The following is a 13,595-nucleotide window of genomic DNA, read 5'->3' as shown; positions in this document are numbered from 1 at the left end:
TGCAAGATGTAAGTAACAATACAAGATGTAAGCAAGATGTAAGTAACAATACTACATAACATTAAGGAGCAGTTTTTGTTTTTTATGCTTATGTGTTGCTAAGAAGACTCCCCAGAAGATGAGTCACTCAGGTTTAGTTCCATCATTGTTCAAAGTCAAAGAATAACTTCATGATGTTAGTTGTAATGAATAAATGTATTTTAAAATCAAGTACATTTCTCTGGCATTTATAGTTTTCTACTGTACCGAAACGTACCGAACCGTGGCTCCACTGTATCGTACCGAACCGTGCATTTTGTGAACCGTTACACCCCTACTATTTACCCCTTCTATGGTGAAAATACACATGTTCATTAAAAACAGATCATGGTCATATTATTTGGGTACTCCAGAGCTGATGTTGTGATTTTCAGCATCATTTGTTTATTGCATATCAGATCCGTTTATCTGAGCCTCATGCAGTTCTGTAGATTAGAGGACTCTTCCTCAAGCCGGAAATATTTTGCTCTCCGGATCAATTGTGTCTCAAAGGAAAGGCATTTTGAAAAAGTGGCTCACTAACTGATTAGAGAGACCTTTAACTGACAACAAACACGTCTGTCTTCTCAGTAAAAGACTCCGATACCATTAAACTGATGATAAAATGTTGTTTTAAGCAATTCTAGTACAGAAAATCCAAGTACAGAAAATCCATGATTGATTTTTACATTCATTTGATACATTCTAAATTCATGCAGTTCTACTGCAATTATATTCCATTGGAAATATAACTCAACTCTATCTTAATTATAATGAATTCCTAAGGTTACCCAGAGTCACTCCCAAAACGGTGAAAACCATAGAAACTTCCCGAAGCACTCCTGCAACATAGTCCATCTCTCTGGTGTTTATCCCATGTTCAGAACCTGCAGAGCCGGGCCTCTGCATACTACAGCTAAATGCATGACTACCTTCTCACGCCACCGCCTGCATATATCTCAAAAGCTCCGCCAGAAGCAGTGCATTTAGTTCATCTGTTGGAAAAAAGAGGATTATTTGAAATATATACGAAACATGACGATCAACAGAAGAAAAGTAGGTAATGCTGCAGAAGGGCTTCCTGTGGATTGGATCATGTGACTATGTTTCACCGTTGGATTCATTTTCAACTGCAGTGAATCCAAGCTGCGAACAGCTTCCGTCTTCCACAAGAAACATCACACAAACTTTTTCGAGCCACCTTTTGTGCCTACAGGTGGTGAAAGAAGAAAGTCAAGTGTATGATTCCCAAAGAGCAGAGGCTCTGTTACAAAGACAAGGATTTTTTTGTAGGCACAATATGAATATGCACATCATTTCAGACATCAGGAGAGCCAACATACATGCATACAGTTTACATGCACATGCACACAAGCGCGCATGCATTTGCCTCCCTCCTGGTGGGGTTTAACTTTCTTTCTCTTCTTTGTACTGCTGCCAGTCATAAACCGTGCTCCCGTCAGCTAACCCCCTTGAAATGAAACAGGTTTGTCTATATAGTCCAGTGAAGCACCTTTGTATTCACAGCACTCAGATTTGTGCAGGAACAGTTGTGGACGACAATGCTGCAGCTTCAGAGCCAAAAACAAAGCATTGACATTCTGCATAGATTGGCCGTGTCTGTAATTCTCTGCTCGTGCTTTCGGTTTCTGTCATTGTCAGCTGACATTGTAGCACTTGCATAGTGATTTCCTTACGGCTCGGTTTGGAAAATTATTTTTATCATCCAATATTTCATGGTGTCTTTGCTTTATTAGATTATATGGCTGAACAGGGCTGATAGAATTGAGATAATGCTCAAAACATCCAATGAGTCAGATGCAATCTGACAGCCACATTAAATATTCCTATTTTGAGCCACCACATCAGTCAGATTAACTAATTATATTGCTGCCACATACATATTGCATCAATATAGCACTTTTAAACAACGCAAGCTACCGAAGGTTTACCAAATGTCTATCCATTGCTTTTGAATGATTGTAACAGTAAATAAATACCTAGCTACTTGATTTCATTGTTTTCTGTCTCAATCGGCAGGTGATGTTGTGGTTCTCTTTTACACTTCGATCTGTAGGCTTTAGCTTCTATCTTTATCTTTAACCTGTTTTTTGCTGCTGAATCCTGGATATATTCTTCAAATGCATATTACAGACTCGTCTGTCTTCTTTTCTCTGAAGTTGAATTGCCATCTTTACAAAAATGAAAGAAGTATTCAGGGAGTGCAGTTAGTGACAGTGTGGGCTCCACGGTAGCTCTGACAGCTTGACGGAATAGCAGCGGGGGGAAACGGCATCGAGAAGGATCACTTGCTGTAGTTCCCAATGACTGAGAAGCTGACACAAAATACAATCGATTTTTCATTATCTGATGTAATTGGTTTCAACAGTACTTTTTATGCAAGACTACACGTCCAAGATCTCAAATTATTCTATGAGGATTTATGTTATCGGAGTTTTATAACAGTATATTCACAAGTGAGTGTATGATCAATTTATTGTACACAACGTCAACATTAATTAGAGTCATCATCTGGCACCTGTCATGTTTACGACATAATCAATTAGTTATGTTATTCACATTACGATTGCAATCATTGCAGGAGTCACTGAGTTGAGTTACTCATCAGTCCTTCTGCCATCGCTCAGCACTGAATGCTTCTTTTGAGTCTGTGCTCATGCCACGTTGATCGAGATGAAATGTGCTTTCTTTCACACACACAAAAAGAGTGGTGGCTAACAGTGGGCAACAGCAAAGTAATTATGCTTGCGTCCCCATGCGCTGTTTCAAAAAATAAATATATATCTCTGCAAGAAGGAGCAAAGTGTAATTATGTGTAGGTGTTAGCATGCAAGGTCTGTTACTGCTCCATAGTTATATTCAGGCATTCAAATACTTTGAATAGAACTATGGCTTTCATTTGGGTATTCGCAGAAACCAAGACTTTCAGGGCCTTCAACATATAAAATGTGACACGTTATTGAGTCCCGGATCTCACAAAAGGTCTGCACCGTTCTGTCTAATTAGATTATTATATTAAATAACATGTAGAAGCAAAGACTTGCCCGATTGCTGATGTCGTTCACCTTGGCACAATTGACTCTGTCTGTCTGGCTGGCACTTCACACTCCTGTGCTTGTTCACACACTTCATTCACAGCATTGTGTTTTGAAAATTCAAGTAATGTGTTTTTTTCCGCAATAGAAATATAAGTAAATTATTTTTGTGATGATGTCTGCAAGTCTTTGTGCCAGGGCTGAGCCCTTGAGCCCTTAATCCCCAATTTAACCGTATACATCTTTTTCTCTTCCTCTTACACACACGTCCATACAGCACACCGCACTCGGCCAAGTATGTTACAGCCCAGTTGTGTGGGAGTCCACTGGCTCATTATCTCGTATTTCTAGCCCATTATCACAGCAGACAGCCTGGCAGTCATTAGCAGCCCAACTGATAACTCAAACGGATAGGTGTGTAGCAAGCTGAGAAAGAAGATTGGGACGAGGATAGCGAAGAGGAAAGAAGAAAAACAAGCAGCAAACATGGAGAGTGAGATTGCATCTTTTCTTTCTGCATCTGTTCAGTCCGATACAGTGGGTGGGTTTTACTGACTAAATGCTGGATTGAAAAATCACCAACTCTCATCCGTCTCCTTCGACTTGTCATCTTTTTAATGAAGTCGTTGAAGTGAGCACAGGAATGGGCGATGTAGGAACATGAACGCACACTTAATTTCAATGAAAATCCATCATAGATGTAAATCAGCAGTGGCATTGTGCTCTTAACGTTTTGTGGCGTTTATATTATTATTGTTTTAGCGTGCCCTAAAGCTCAAAGCCATTGTCTTGTGAAGCCTGCATGGTGTAGCATAGCGCTCTGAAGCCACTGAGAATTATTTGAAAACGGTAAAGACACATTCAAAGTCCAAGGCAGTCGGTAATGAGAATATTAAGTATAGCCATGGTCATAAGTCAGCAGCAGGGGTCCATCAATCTACTCATTATAGCCATAGCTCACAGTTGTTAGTGAGTGTTCAGAAATGCAACCGCTGTATCCAATGGCACCGGTATGTTATAGTCCTAGAAGTAGCTCTGGGACGATTACAATATAGAGCTGCTATTAGTAATGGCCACATGTTTTTTTCCTCATTCTCTTGTTCCGTTGGCACCTATGAAATACTTTGAATATGTCTTCTTAATTATTCACCAATACACGGGCGTATACATATTCAGTGGACTATTCACCAAGATCAGCAACTTGAATTCGTTAGAATTCCACATAATTTGGCATTCTGGCCTGCATTGGGAGATTGTATACAATAGCGCACCCTAAGGGCTAATCTATGACATCTATCATATCCACACTGGGGCTATGTGGCTAATAAGGAGTAAGATAAGAATCTATGCCTGAGTTACTGGTCTGATTGCAATACTCTAAAGCCATGCTGGCAGCTCTATGAGGCTGTACTGTGCTAAACGTTAATATCAGCATGCTAACTTTTAGTGTAATCAGCATCTTAGTTTATAGCATGCTAACATTTGCGAATTGGGGCTAAACACAAAGTACAGTTGAGGCTGATGGGGAAAGGTATTTGGTCATAAAATAGAGAATTGCACAAACTCAAATGTTGACTTTGAAAAGGAAAAGGAATAATAAATCTTCAGTGATCATTTAGAAATCTTCTTAGTCGGGGAAGCTTGTACCTTGAGTTTCCTTCATATATGTGAGAGTTGCCTCTATTATTGGCCAATCACAAATCCATCATTGTGTCTGTATCACAAATCAGTTCTGCCACCCAGAAGAGTTTATTGACTTGGCACATATTTCTAGGGTATTGGAGTCCTAAACACGAATCTCCCTGCTGTCATTTGAGGCCACCAACCTGTGAAATTGCTTTGTGGAACCTTAAGAATAACTAACTATTGTTGAGTGTTATCGTATTAAGAGACCATTCTATATTTCTCCACAATTCGCATCGCCATCTCTGAGTTGGTGACTGTGATAGTCAGGATAGACAGATAAAGGGGGGAAGAAAGATGTGAGGCGAGAGGGAAGACTCATGCAGAGCCTTTTAATTGAATGTCTTTCATCTCCAGCCTGGATGACATAACGTACGTGTGTGTGTGTGTCTGTATGTGTGTGTGAGGAGTTTTGCTAATACACATTACGTATGAGTCCGTGTCTCTGTCAGCAAAACATTTTCCTGATTGTGAGTGTGTTTGTGTCGCTACATGTGTGCATCTACAACAGTATATCAGCATATGAATCACCGTCTGCATATGAGCTTTCAATTTTCAGAGTAATCAGCTTATGTCAACGGAGGGTAGCGGAGCACAGGAGGTGACTATTACTGTGTACGGGGGTGTGTGTGTGTGTGTGTGTGTGCGTGTGCGCACGCACAAGCGGCGGTACATTTTAGCATCACTTTTGATGTCAGCTCATGTCTCCCGGGAGCAGCAGAGCCACAGGAGGTAAGAGCCTGCAGAGAGGCTGAAGGCGGGGGACAGCAAAAGAGTCTTAGACTCTTTCCCTCATCTGGTTCTCTCCCTCCATCCATCCCTCTCTTCTTTCCACTCCGCCTCTCTTCATCTGAATCATCACTCTGCATGCGAAAAAGGCCTGTAAAAAGTTTGTGGAAATTGGTGGAAGCAAGATCTGGGTTGCAGACCTGTTTCTCGCATGTTCCCCACAACCCATACTCCTGTCTTGGCATTTTAGTGGAATAGTGACCTGAAACATCATGACCATGAGTGAAATTCAGAGCACAAATCTGGAACTTTTCTCGCCGTTTATGTTACCTGAAATAACCTTTTAACCACAGTCATTTTTGCTGATTGTGCGTGTGTGTGGAAGGTTGTTTGTAATCGAAAAGAAAAACTTGGAAAACACGTCAGTCAGCAAACTGTACTGCTGAGTTCATGGTAAATTCAAAACATGCTGATCAACATCTCTCAATTGTAGAGTATGGAAAGTGCCTCCAGCCGTGGCAATTGTGCAGGGTTGTTTCACAGACATATTAATGCAAGGTTGTAATTTCCGAGCCCAGTATCCCATCAAATTGCAGGTTTGGGATGGTGGATGGGCATATATGCACATATGCAATTATAGTTTGCTTTTTTCATAACCGTAACCGAGATCTTCCCCTGACCTTTGCCAAAGTGTTTTCGTTGCCAAACCCTCCCCTTACCTCAACCACAGTTTACTTTTCCACAACCACAATCTTTCTCTGACCTTAACCATAGCAGCCAATCACAGATATTTCAGAAAGTAAAGTATTTTTAAAACAGTGGTGTTGGTTTTGCTGAATCATCCATTATTGATGTTCTTGTGTGCCCACAGGGTGAAGCACCCCTGTTATACTTTTCAATGTCTCACTAGAATATTTCTAAAGCGTGTCCTCTCACTGCCCGGCCACTCGTATCCATTTGAAATAAGTACTCTCAACAACAAACTAGCACGAAGCAGCAGCAGCAGCAGCAGCAGCAAGTGCTTTCAGACTGTTCCCTGCCCTGGCATTCACCTCTCAGGCTACATACAGGCCATGTCCTTCTCTACAATGTTGTCGATAAAAATGAATTCATGTTTTGATTTACCGTTGACTATGTGTATTATAAAACCCTGATAACAAAAGACACAAAAGTTGGACCTCAACAAAAGGACATTGGTTTAGATACAAGACAATATATTTGTTTAACAATGAGAGTGCATTATTCTTCACTGGCAGGTTCTCTACCAGAGAATGTGAATGTAATATTTGGTGGGATGAAGCCATTTATACTGCAGCAATGAACAGGGTATTTCTCATTCATGTTTTACAAATACCATTTATCATGGAAGGCATGATGATCTATTTATGATAATGTGTAATTCGCTACTCTAATTTGATATCACTGCCTATGGAGGAAAGAGCTTGCATGAAGTTTCATTCTTTTAAACCACAGATATATATGCCCTCCCCCACTTACACCCATTTCTAACCGCCATCTCTCTCTCCGTTTCTCTCTCTATCTCTCTCTCATACGCACACTCCTGTACTGCCGTACACGTCTGGAACACTTGTAAAGAGCGTTTGTAATCGGGTACATTTTTTTTTTGCCGGTAAGGAAAAGGAGACATCACATACTCTGTCAGAGATGGAAATGTGTCTGTGTGATCACTGATCCCTCTGAGTGTAGTAGCCTGGAGAAACGCTGAAACTTAAGGAACTCGTCACTCGTGGAGAACAAACTCTGATTCTGACTAAAGTTAGAACTGTGGAAGGTAAAGCCATGGGGAGATGTCAGAAATATTCCTGCCCAAGGAGAGTCTGTGTCTGCTTTTTCGTCCCTCTTTTGCTCACTCTCCCTCATATCTTTCCCTTTTCTTCCTCATTGTCTTCGTCTTACCTGCATCATCCTGTTTATTCACTCCTTCTGTTTCTCTGCAAAATGGGACATGTACAGGGTGTTCGCCTGACATATAATCGTGTCACCAAGTGAAATGAATGAAAAGAAGACTTAACGCCATAATCTTAAAATTGTTTCCATGTTGTGTCTCTTATGCACACGTACATTTAGAAGCACTCACAAGCTTGCAGCAGCATTGCACTCTGTTTCTGTCTGACACACATTGTCGTACACTCAGCCATTCGGCCTCAACTTGAACTACTGCTTATCCGTAAGTGGGTTGTCTTTGGAGTGTACGCGTCTACTTTCAAACCCCTGTGATGAGCTGCCAAGGTCAGGACAAGTATGTAGAGCCAGTCCCAGTGATCGGAGTACTGTCTGACCTTCTATTTCACCAAGCTAAGAGCACTTCAGACTCTTTTGTTTTCAGACATAGTCATCAACAGATTCAATGAGCCTGAATCACAAACTGGGAAATGCTTGAAATGGCGAGTAGACATTAGTGTTGTTTTTTTTTAATCTAATGTATTGAATACATATTTGTTTCATGTTTTTTTGAGAATGCCAGAACAAAGCATTTTAATCAGTGAAGATAAAGAATCCAAAAAGGATAAATGAGCCATTGAAAGTATCATTATGAACCGCTGATGTACCGACACCATGACCAGAGGTCCTAGGCTGGTAAATGAGCTAGAGGAAACTGTGGGAGAGAAGCTTCAATCAGAGGAAAAAGTCCTTCATCATGAAGGATTTGTGCATGAATTTAAACAAGTGTCAAACAAATGATTTGTTTGACAGGAACTCAGCTTTCAAGTTGCCAGCTTCAATAAAAGAAGGAATGGGAATGACAGAGGGCCTTTTATGAAACAAGATTGTCTGTAAGGCAAGTGTCAGGACTGCGCCGTAGGACCCCAGGACATCCAGCAGATGGTGGCAGAGTGCGCCTTAATTAGGTTTTGTGGACTGATTGGACTTGGCTCACCTTAAGTGGGTTCACCTGTGTAATTGCCTCAAGTGTATTTAAGGCGTGTCTGTACCTTGCCCTTCATTCGAGCCTCATGTTTTCTTGACACGTCTGTTCCTGTGTTTTCCCTCTGTGGGATATCTTATTAAATTCTACCTCTTTTTGGCTCCTGAACTCGGCGTGGAGGAGACGTCAGCCTAGCCCAGGTGCTCGGCGCTGTGGAATCCCAGGGAACCTCGATCCAGCAGATCCAAGCCTGGATAACCCAGCAAATGCACCAGCCGAACCCCCCGGCTGCCAAGACGTTCCTACAGAGACCAGAGCGGTATGACGGCACTCCAGAGACCTGTCAGGGATTTTTGACACAGTGTGACCTGTGTTTTGTCATGCAGCCTGATCAGTTCCCCTCAGAAAAAGCTAAGGTCGCTTTTATGATTTCGCTGCTAACCAGTAGAGCTCTAGTATGGGCTACTGCCCTATGGGAGGCAAATTCCCCACTTTGTGCTAATGCAGTAGAGTTCTCCAAGACACTACGCCAGGTTTTTAACCACCCAGTAAGTGGCAGAGAAGCAGCACGCCGCATCAGCTCGCTCCGCCAAGGAGCTAGACCTGTGTCTGAATATGCCATAGAATTCCGCACCTTGGCAGCTGAGTGCAAATGGAACAATGAAGCACTTTTGACCACTTTTTACAATGGCCTGTCTGAGGCGGTCAAAGATGATTTGGCTAGTCGGGAGTGGGGGGTCACGGTAGATGAGCTCATAACCACCTCTATCTGCCTCGATCAGCGCATACGCGAAAGGAGGCGTGAGCGCAGGCTTCCCAATTCGGCACCTCCCCAAGCGCATTCACCACTGGGCGCGTCGGGCCCCACTGCTCAGCCCGCTCAAGCGGAGGCAATGGAGGTAGGCAGGTACCGCATTACACCTGCAGAACGAGAGCGACGCCGCAGAGAGAGATGCTGCCTTTACTGTGGAGGAGCTGGACATTACCGGGACCAATGTCCCCAGCGGCAGGGAAACGAGGATGCTCATTAGGAGGAGGGGACAGCGTAGTGAGCAATTTTGTCCAATCTCAGTACCCCAACCCAGTTAAGCGCCTCTGCCTGAGGGCTCGACTCACCTGGACCCCAGAGAACCCGGAGAACATCCCTATCACGGTGCTGATCGATTCAGGCTCAGAGGAAAACCTGATGGACTCTGCTCTGGCCACACGCCTCGGTCTACCTACCAAGGCCCTTCCCAATCCTGTGAAAATCCAGGCGCTCGACGGACGACCCCTAGGCTCCGGTAAAATTGACTTCATGACACACCCCTTACTACTGCAGATTGGGTCACATACAGAGACTGTTTCTTTGGCTTTAGTCCAATCCCAACATGATAGAGTAGTACTAGGGTTTCCCTGGCTTCAGAAACACAATCCCCAGTTCAACTGGTCCACTGGCGAATTTTTATCATGGAGCCCAGAGTGTATCTCAGCCAGACATGTTACACCTGTGATGAAGTGTTCTGTTGCCTGTTCATCCTCTGAGCTCTCTTCAGTCCCTGCAGAGTATCATGACCTAGCTGAAGTATTTAGTAAGACTAGAGCTACAGCACTTCCTCCTCACAGACCTTTTGACTGTGCCATTGACCTGTTGCCTAACACTATTCCCCCCCGGGGACGACTATACCCTCTCTCCAGCCCCGAGACTCAGGCCATGGAGGACTACATTAGCGAGTCTCTTAAGAACGGGCTTATTAGACCTTCAACTTCACCAGTGTCAGCAGGATTCTTTTTTGTACCCAAGAAAGATGGTGGTCTACGACCATGCATAGATTACCGAGCACTGAACAACATCACAGTAAAGAACAAATATCCGTTGCCACTCATGTCTTCCGCTTTTGATCTTCTTGGAGGAGCTACAGTGTTCACTAAACTAGACCTGCGGAATGCTTACCATCTGGTCCGCATCAGAGAGGATGATGAGTGGAAGACTGCTTTTAGCACCCCCAGTGGACATTATGAATACCGGATAATGCCATTTGGTCTGACCAATGCTCCTGCTGTGTTCCAAGCCTTTGTAAATGAAGTGCTCAGGGCGTTCCTCAACCGCAGTGTGTTCGTTTACCTCGATGATGTGCTAATTTTTTCCAGGTCCCTCACAGAACATCGCCAGCACGTCCGGCAGGTCCTCCAGCGGTTGCTGGACAACCAGCTCTTCGTCAAACTGGAGAAGTGTGAGTTCCACGTTACCCGCACCTCCTTTTTGGGGTATGTCATCTCCCCCGATGGAGTAATCATGGACGAATCCAGGGTGCAGGCTGTACTGGACTGGCCGGTTCCCGCCACTCTCAAGCAGGTACAGCGTTTTGTGGGGTTTGCTAACTTTTATCGCCGTTTCATTCGAGGCTTCAGCTCCATAGTGGCACCTATCACAGCAGTGGCCCGGGGAGCCCCAACCAAACTCAGATGGACCCCGGAGGCGCAAGCGGCGTTCGAGCATCTCAAGGCTCAGTTCACGTCAGCCCCACTGCTGAGGCACCCTGACCCTGCCCTTCCGATTGTGTTGGAGGTGGATGCGTCCAGGTCTGGTGTTGGAGCTGTGCTGTCCCAGAAATCAGGTATGGACAACAAGACGCACCCATGTGCCTTTTTCTCTCGCAAGCTTAGTGACGCTGAGAGGAACTATGACGCCGGTGACAGGGAGCTGTTGGCCATCCTAAGGGCACTTGAAGAATGGAGACACTGGCTGGAAGGAGCGCGCCACCCATTCACAGTCATCACGGATCATAAGAACCTCCAGTACATCCGTGAGGCCAAGCGCCTGAACCCCCGACAAGCCAGGTGGGCCCTGTTTTTCACCAGATTCAGGTTTATCATCACGTTTCGCCCCGGCACCAAGAATGCCAAGGCTGATGCCTTATCGCGCCAGTATGACGCCAACGTTACGGACCCTGTTCCTGAGTGCATCATTCCCCCCAGCTGCGTGGTGGGACAGGTGACGCTTGCCCTGGAGGACGCCGTCCTGCGTGCGCAAGAGGAGGATCCAGGTCCTAGTGGAGTACCCCCGGGCCGTCTGTATGTCCCGCTCAACGCCCGCTCTGAAGTTCTACAATGGGGGCATGACTCACCAGTGACGGGCCATCCTGGGGCTGCCCGCACGAGGGAGCTAGTCAGCCGCCGCTTTTGGTGGCCACGCATGAGAACTGACATTGAGGAGTATGTTCACGCATGTTCTGTTTGTGCTACACAGAAGTCAGGAAACCAAGCCCCGGCGGGCCTGCTCCACCCCCTGCCGGTTCCTTATCGGCCATGGTCCCACATCTCAATGGACTTCATCACTGGCCTACCACCGTCTGACGGTAACACAGTGATTTTTGTAATTGTGGACCGTTTTTCCAAAGCAAGCCACTTTGTCCCACTACCTAAGCTGCCGTCTGCGACGGGAACCGCTGATTTGGTGGTCCGAGAGGTGGTGCGTCACCATGGCATCCCTAGTGACATTGTCTCTGATAGAGGGCCCCAATTCATGTCCAAGTACTGGAGTGCATTTTGGTCCTTGTTTGAAACGTCTGTCAGTCTTTCATCAGGCTACCATCCGGAGAGTAATGGACAGACGGAACGCGTGAACCAGGAGCTGGAGAAATACCTACGCTGCATGGTATCATCCAATCCGGGTGCCTGGAGTCGAAAGCTGGTGTGGGCTGAGATCGCCCACAACCAACTGAGTGGGTCCTCCACCGGTATGTCGCCTTTTGAGGTTCAGTACGGATATGTCCCGCCATTTTTTCCCTCTCAGCAGTCCGAGTCAGCGGTCCCCTCTGCGGATGCTGCGGTGGCCAGATGCCGCCAGGCCTGGAAGAAGGCCCGTGCTGCGCTTACACGCGCCACCGAAACCCATCGGATCCAGGCCAATCGCAGGAGACGGCGCGCCCCGACGTTCCGCCCTGGACAGAGAGTATGGCTCTCCACCAAGAACCTGCCTCTGCGCACGGACTCCAAATTCACTCCCCGGTTCATCGGTCCGTTTCCTGTGGAGAGGAGGATCAACCCGGTGGCTTACAAACTCAGACTTCCTAGGACTCTCCGGGTGAGACCAGTGTTTCATGTCTCTTTGCTGAGACCTCTCTTCTCCTCGCCCTTGTCCAGGCCTGCCCCACTGCCGCCGCCTCCGCGGGTCGTCGCTGGTGGCCCTGTCTACACCGTCCGGAGGCTGCTGGATTCCCGGCGGAGGGGGCGAGGCCTTCAGTACCTGATTGACTGGGAGGGCTACGGCCCAGAGGAACGCTCATGGGTGCCCTCACGGCACGTCCTGGATCCTGCCCTCATCCGTGCCTTTCACCGTGCACACCCTCTCCAGCCTGGCCCACCTGGAGGTGGCCGTCGGGTGGGGGGTACTGTCAGGACTGCGCCGTAGGACCCCAGGACATCCAGCAGATGGTGGCAGAGTGCGCCTTAATTAGGTTTTGTGGACTGATTGGACTTGGCTCACCTTAAGTGGGTTCACCTGTGTAATTGCCTCAAGTGTATTTAAGGCGTGTCTGTACCTTGCCCTTCATTCGAGCCTCATGTTTTCTTGACACGTCTGTTCCTGTGTTTTCCCTCTGTGGGATATCTTATTAAATTCTACCTCTTTTTGGCTCCTGAACTCGGCGTTTTGTATCTACACTCAGTACCTTCAAGTTGCACGTGACAGCAAGTTTATTTGTATAGCACATTTCAACAACAAGGTAATTAAAAGTGCTTCACATAAAACCATTAAAAGCATCAAAACACAAGGCAAAAGAAAAGGAGATTTAAAAACAATTAAAGACTGTAGTGACAGAACTTCTGTCTCTGAAACCTATTTGTGACCCACATATTTAGATTGGCACAGAATTTGGATATTCTCCGTAAAGGGGAGAGGTGCGCAGACATTACAACGATTACACCGTGATTTTGAGTTTAAGGTTAAAATCATAAAGATATTTGACGAGTAAGCATTCCTTGAGCAGCTCTTTTGTCAGAAATACAGCAGAAGAGCAAGCAGTGTATCCGTTTAACATCTAGCCAAACAAACTCACGTTGTTCTAATTAAGATGTCAGTCAATAATTAGCCTTTTTCCATTATGCCACATATGCAGCCACTGATCTGATGTTGTTCTGCACAGTGTGAGTCGTTTCCCACACAACAGCAGGGCCCAGTTCCTGAAAACAGAGGTGTTGGATACCATTCTGAGGTGTGCAGCATCAATGTAATGTATGTT

General features: G+C 45.5%; 1 protein-coding gene across 1 annotated transcript in view; it reads left to right on the top strand.

Moving 5' to 3' along the window:
• Positions 1 to 13,595, top strand: part of LOC306791988 (matrix metalloproteinase-17-like) — a 68,059-nt gene that overhangs the window by 29,869 nt on the left and 24,595 nt on the right. The window lies entirely within an intron of this gene.

This window comes from Melanostigma gelatinosum (assembly GCF_949748355.1).
Source record: "Melanostigma gelatinosum genome assembly, chromosome: 18".
Taxonomy (NCBI): Eukaryota; Metazoa; Chordata; class Actinopteri; order Perciformes; family Zoarcidae; genus Melanostigma; species Melanostigma gelatinosum.
The sequence above is the reverse complement of the archived record's forward strand: the minus strand, read 5'-3'. Positions and strand labels throughout refer to the sequence as shown.